Source organism: Oncorhynchus masou, chromosome 30 (assembly GCF_036934945.1).
Source record: "Oncorhynchus masou masou isolate Uvic2021 chromosome 30, UVic_Omas_1.1, whole genome shotgun sequence".
Taxonomy (NCBI): Eukaryota; Metazoa; Chordata; class Actinopteri; order Salmoniformes; family Salmonidae; genus Oncorhynchus; species Oncorhynchus masou.
Window position 1 is genome coordinate 3,044,929 of NC_088241.1, and position 6,767 is coordinate 3,051,695.

The window sequence follows — 6,767 nt, forward strand, 5'->3', positions numbered from 1 at the left end:
AGGTTTCTGTTAACTCTGACTCTAGGTTTCTGTTCACTCTGACTCTGTGTGTGTGTGTGTGTGTGTGTGTGTGTGTGTGTGTGTGTGTGTGTGTGTGTGTGTGTGTGTGTGTGTGTGTGTGTGTGTGTGTGTGTGTGTGTGTGTGTGTGTGTGTGTGTGTGTGTGTGTGTGTGTGTGTGTGTGTGTGTGTGTGTGTGTGTGTGTGTGTTTTGGGCAGGGGTGACTGTCTCTCCTACCCATAGTTTCTCTGTGCTGGTGTGGGCAGCGGGCAGGACCAGTTTGAGAGTGACAGTTCAGCTGGCCAATCACACATCAGCCTCCCACCAGCAGCTCTCTGACGAGATACAGATACTGGTAAACACACTGGGTCGACCTCCTGCTTTTTCACCTCCTGCTTTTGAGACATTTGTTTATAGGTTGTTTTTGAGTAGTTTATGTCTGTAGTATGATAACCTCTCCTCTCCACTCTTTACTCCTTTCTACTCCCGTCCTGTCCTCTCATCTCCTCTCTCCTCTCTTAAGTTGTACCAGGAGATACAGCTGGCTGTAGGAACCTCCAGATTTCTCTCCTCTCTAAGTTGTACCAGAAGATGCAGCTGGCTGTAGGAACCTCCAGATTTCTCTTCTCTCTAAGTTGTACCAGGAGATGCAGCTGGCTGTAGGAACCTCCAGATTGCTCTCCTCTCTAAGTTGTACCAGGAGATGCAGCTGGCTGTAGGAACCTCCAGATCTCTCCTCTCTAAGTTGTACCAGGAGATGCAGCTGGCTGTAGGAACCTCCAGATCGATCTCCTCTCCCCTCTCTAAGTTGTACCAGGAGATGCAGCTGGCTGTAGAAACCTCCAGATCTATCTCCTCTCCCCTCTCTAAGTTGTACCAGGAGATGCAGCTGGCTGTAGGAACCTCGAGATCCATCCTCATGTCTCCCTACTCGCACTACGCACTACAGAGCAACACGTGAGAGCCAACATGTGTGGTTGTGTTTGTCAGCATGTGCAGAAAAACTAAATATCACATTTACGTATTCAGACCCTTTACTCAGTACTTTGTTGAAGCACCTTTGGCAGTGATTACAGCCTCCTATTCTTCTTGGGTATGACACTACAAGCTTGGCACACCTCTGTATTTGGGGAGTTTCTGCAGATCCTCTCAAGCTCTGTCAGGTTGGATATGGAACATCGTTGCACAGCTATTGTCAGGTCTCTCCAGAGATGTTCGATCGGGTTCAAGTCCGGGCTCTGGCTGGGCCACTCAAGGACATTCAAAGACTTGTCCCATAGCCACTCCTACGTTGTCTGGGCTGTGTGCTTAGGGTCATTGTCCTGTTGGAAGGTGAACCGCTCTGGAGCAGGTTTTCATCAAGGATCTCTCTGTACTTTCCTCCGTTCATCTTTCCCTAGATCCTGACTAGTCTCCCAGTCCCTGCCGCTGAAAAACATCCCCACAGCATGATGCTGCCTCCACCATGCTTTACCGTAGGGATGGTGCCAGGTTTCCTCCAGACGTGATGCTTGGCGTTCAGGCAAAAGAGTTCAATCTTGGTTTCATTAGACCAGAGAATCTTGTTTCTCACGATCTGATAGTCCTGTCGTGTCTTTGGCTATGCCGAATTAAGTGATATGACATTCTATAAAATCCTTTCTTTGTAATTAATATTACCTGATTGAGTTAATCATGTAAATGTAATTAACTAGAAAGTCAGGGCACCATGAAAGAATATTTATAGAGCTTTTATCTTCCGAATAAACTCTTAAAGACCTCGTAATATTTTACATCAATAGCAGTAAATATTAATCATCACCTTACTTCAGTCTCATCTGAAAGTTGTACATTCTTGGTTATCTTCACAAACCCTGGCTAACAAGTTGAATCAGCAATACAAAATTGGGTTTAATTATTTATTTACTAAATACCTAATCACACAGAATTACATATACACAGAATTAATCATACCTTGATTACAAATTATATCATGAAGGAAAATGTCCCTAGTGCGCGGAACAGATATGACAGCTAGTTACACAAAGAAAAGGGGCTGGGTTTGAGTGAAAGAGCGGGAAGACTGAGGAACAAAGGGAGAAGCGATGTCTCTATCATAAATACAGAATCTTATGCATTCTAAATTACCGCCCATTTGGAAAAGGAAAATGCAATAAATATTTACTCTGAGCTGCACTTCGGTAGGTTGGTGATAGATGGAAGGCCGTGTTGCCCAACCGACTCCTTTGAAGAATGTCTCTGGTGGTAAATTGGATATGTTGTAGTAATGTCGTTGTGTGGTAGACGGGATGCTCTGTCTGTTCTTTCCTAGCCCACGTTTGCAGCTGCTGTTGCTAACTCAACGGCTAGGAGGTTTTACTTCTGTAGTGAATAAGAGTTCAAAGTTCATACCATTCGCAACCAAAGCTCACGCTGAGGTTGGCTTAGTTCTGTAGTTGACATGTTAGTCCTTTTAACGTATGGACCGTCGTCCTCACATCCTCGGAACAGGAGGTTACATTTTCGTCAAGGATTTATATAGTGGAGCGAGATATGTGTGTTTGAAAAGTTTTATAACCCATGTCTCTTCACAGGGGCGGGCCACTGATTGAGCAGAGCCCTAACCTTATGAAAACCCAAATCTCTCATTTGGAAGCTAAAGTTACGTTTCATCTCTTCACCAATAATTTTATATTCAAACATTTAAATTTAACAACAATTCCATGTGAATCCGATAACTACAATGTGCAGACTTTCCACTGTAGAGTTTATGTCATCCTATTGTTGATGAGAATGTCTCAGATGACAACCGAACTGACATCATATTCATTAAGTACCACCGCATATGTTCAATTGGTCGGATTACCAGAATATAGTTCATTTCCCCCCACCTTCTCATGTTCCCAGAATCTCTATGTTAACCAAGGGATTTTCAAATGTCACTTCAGTAGGGTAGAGAAAGGAAAAAGGGGGGACAGGTATTTATGACTGTCATAAACCTACCCCCAGGCCAACGTCATGACAGTCTTTGGGTGCCTTTTGGCAAACTCCAAGTGGGCTGTTATGTACCATTTACTGAGGAATGGCTTCCATCTGGCCGCTCTACCATAAAGGCCTGATTGGTGGAGTGCAGCAGATATGGTTGTCCTTCTGGAAGGTTTTCCCATCTCCACAGAGGAACAATGGAGCCCTGTCAGAGTGACCATTAGGTTCTTGGTCACCTCCCTGATCAACTTTAGAATAAGGCTCTTATTGGCAGACTCAATAGCCTTGGATTCTCAAATGATTGCCTCGCTTGGTTCACCAACTACTTCTCCGATAGATTTCAGTATGTCAAATCGGAGGGCCTGTTGTCCGGACCTCTGGCAGTCTCTATTGGGGTGTGTGTGTTTACGTCTGTTGGGGTGTGTGTGTGTGTGTGTGTGTGTGTGTGTGTGTGTGTGTGTGTGTGTGTGTGTGTGTGTGTGTGTGTGTGTGTGTGTGTGTGTGTGTGTGTGTGTGTGTGTGTGTGTGTGTGTGTGTGTGTGTTTATGTCTGTAGTCATGCATGTGTGATTGTGTGTTTCAGAGACACTATCTGTCCTGTGCGGTACTCCCTGTGTCAGTGTGTGAAAGGGGAGGGTCTTGTAACGGTGGACAGCCAGGGAGTTCTGAGCCCATGGCCCATTAAGCATTAGAGCATTTACAGCCCCACAATACACAATGCAGACAGCTTTAAGACCTTGGCATTGACAGTATGGAGTGAATGCAATCCATATCTCTTCTCTCTCTGTGTTGCGTTCAGTTCCACTCTGACAGTACTGATGTGCTGCTGTCTGAGCCCAGTCAATCAGACGGACATCTGGTGTTGTCTGTCTACATTTCCACTTCCTGGGTTAAAAGGCCCTGCCCCCTCCTGCCAACATCTCGCTCTCCAGGCACCTGACCCCACAGACTCATGCCCTTACAGTTTACATCACGGTGGACAGCGAGGTGAAGATAGGTGAGGAGCAGACTCACACAGAGCCAAAACACAGCTAAACACGACAATGAAAACGTTCCTATACAACAGTGTTTCCCTAACTCGGTCCTGGGGCCCCTCTGGGTACACATTTTGGTTTTTGTCCTAGCACTACAGTCGTGGCCAAAAGTTTTGAGAATTACACAAATGTTCATTTTCACAAAGTTTGCTGCTTCAGTGTCTTTAGATATTTTTGTCAGATGTTACTATGGAGTACTGAAGTATAATTACAAGCATTTCATAAGTGTCAAAGGCTTTTATTGACAATTACCAGAAGTTGATGCAAAGAGTCAATATTTGCAGTGTTGACCCTTCTTTGTCAATACTCCTGCAATCCGCCCTGGCATGCTGTCAATTAACTTCTGTGCCACATCCTGACTGATGGCAGCCCATCCTTGCATAATCAATGCTTGGAGTTTGTCAGAATTTGTGGGGTTTTGTTTGTCCACCCGCCTCTTGAGGATTGACCACAAGTTCTCAATTGGATTAAGGTCTGGGGAGTTTCTTGGCTATGGACCCAAAATATCGATGTTTTGTTCCCCAAGCCACATATCACTTTGCCTTATGGCAAGGTGCTCCATCATTCTGTAAAAGGCATTGTTCGTCACCAAACTGTTCCTGGATGGTTAGGAGAAGTTGTTCTCGGAGGATGTGTTGGTACCATTCTTTATTCATGGCTGTGTTCTTAGGCAAAATTGTGAGTGAGCCCACTCCCTTGGCTGAGAAGCAACCCCACACATGAATGGTCTCAGGATGCTTTACTGTTGGCATGACACAGGACTGATGGTAGCGCTCACCTTGTCTTCTCCGGACAAGCTTTTTTCCGGATGCCCCAAACAATCGGAAACGGGATTCATCAGAGAAAATGACTTTACCCCAGTCCTCAGATGTCCAATCCCTGTACCTTTTGCAGAATATCAGTCTGTCCCTGATGTTTTTCCTGGAGAGAAGTGGCTTCTTTGCTGCCCTTCTTGACACCAGGCCATCCTCCAAAAGTCTTCGCCTCACTGTGCATGCAGATGCACTCACACCTGCCTGCTGCCATTCCTGAGCAAGCTCTGTACTGGTGGTGCCCAGATCCTGAGGCTGAATCAACTTTAGGAGACGGTCTTGGCGCTTGCTGGACATTCTTGGACGCCCTGAAGCCTTATTCACAACAATTGAAACACTCTCCTTGATAAATGGTTGATTTAGGTGCAATCTTACTGGCAGCAATATCCTTGCCTATGAAGCCCTTTTTTGTGAAAAGCAATGATGACGGCACGTGTTTCCTTGCAGCTAACCATGATTGACAGAGGAAGAACAATGATTCCATTCCAGGACAGAGTTAGGGAAACACTGATATAGCCCACTGACACACCCCTGTATCCACACATCTGACCCTGTCTTGAGTGTTCAGGTTCCACAGATCTGATTCGTCTACAATCTTCCTGGACTCAGCTCCTGGACTTCCATCTCATCCTGGTCTTTGCTGTGTTTGCAGTTTTGGCCACTACTGCCACCTTATACATAGGTAACTATCTAACCACTCTTCACCACTACCTTATTCATAGGTAACTATCTAACCACTCTTCACCACTACCTTGTTCATAGGTAGGTAATTAACCACACCACCACTACCTTGTTCATAGGTAACTAACCATACCACCACTACCTTGTTCATAGGTAGGTAATTAACCACACCACCACTACCTTGTTCATAGGTAACTAACCACACCACCACTACCTTGTTCATAGGTAACTAACCATACCACCACTACCTTGTTCACAGGTGACTAACCATACCACCACTACCTTGTTCATAGGTAACTAACCACACCACCAATACCTTGATCATAGGTAACTATCTAACCACTCTTCACAACTACCTTATTCATAGGTAACTAACAATACCACCACTACCTTGTTCATAGGTAACTAACCCTACCACCACTACCTTGTTCATAGGTAACTAACCACACCACTACAACCTTGTTCATAGGTAACTAACCATACCACCACTACCTTGAACATAGGTAACTAACCACACCACAATTACCTTGTTCATAGGTAACTAACCACACCACCACTACTTTGTTCATAGGTAACTAACCATACCACCACTACCTTGTTCATAGGTAACTAACCATACCACCACTACCTTGTTCATAGGTAACTAACCACACCACCACTACCTTGTTCATAGGTAACTAACCATACCACCACTACCTTGTTCATAGGTAACTAACCACACCACCACTACCTTGTTCATAGGTAACTAACCATACCACCACTACCTTGTTCATAGGTAACTAACCATACCACCACTACCTTGTTCATAGGTAACTAACCACACCACCACTACCTTGTTCATAGGTAACTAACCACACCACCACTACCTTGTTCATAGGTAACTAACCACACCACCACTACCTTGTTCATAGGTAACTGACCATACCACCACTACCTTGTTCATAGGTAACTAACCACACCACCACTACCTTGTTCATAGGTAACTGACCATACCACCACTACCTTGTTCATAGGTAACTAACCACACCACCACTACCTTGTTCATAGGTAACTAACCATACCACCACTACCTTGTTCATAGGTAACTAACCACACCACCACTACCTTGTTCATAGGTAACTAACCATACCACCACTACCTTGTTCATAGGTAACTAACTACACCACCACTACCTTGTTCATAGGTAACTAACCATACCACCACTACCTTGTTCATAGGTAACTAACCATACCACCAGTACCTTATTCATAGGTAACTAACCACACCACCACTACCTTG

At 44.8% G+C, this 6,767-nt stretch overlaps 1 pseudogene; it reads left to right on the forward strand.

Moving 5' to 3' along the window:
• Positions 1-960, forward strand: part of LOC135522997 (nuclear pore membrane glycoprotein 210-like) — a 30,113-nt pseudogene extending 29,153 nt beyond the window's left edge.
• Positions 961-6,767: the final 5,807 nt, after the last annotated feature.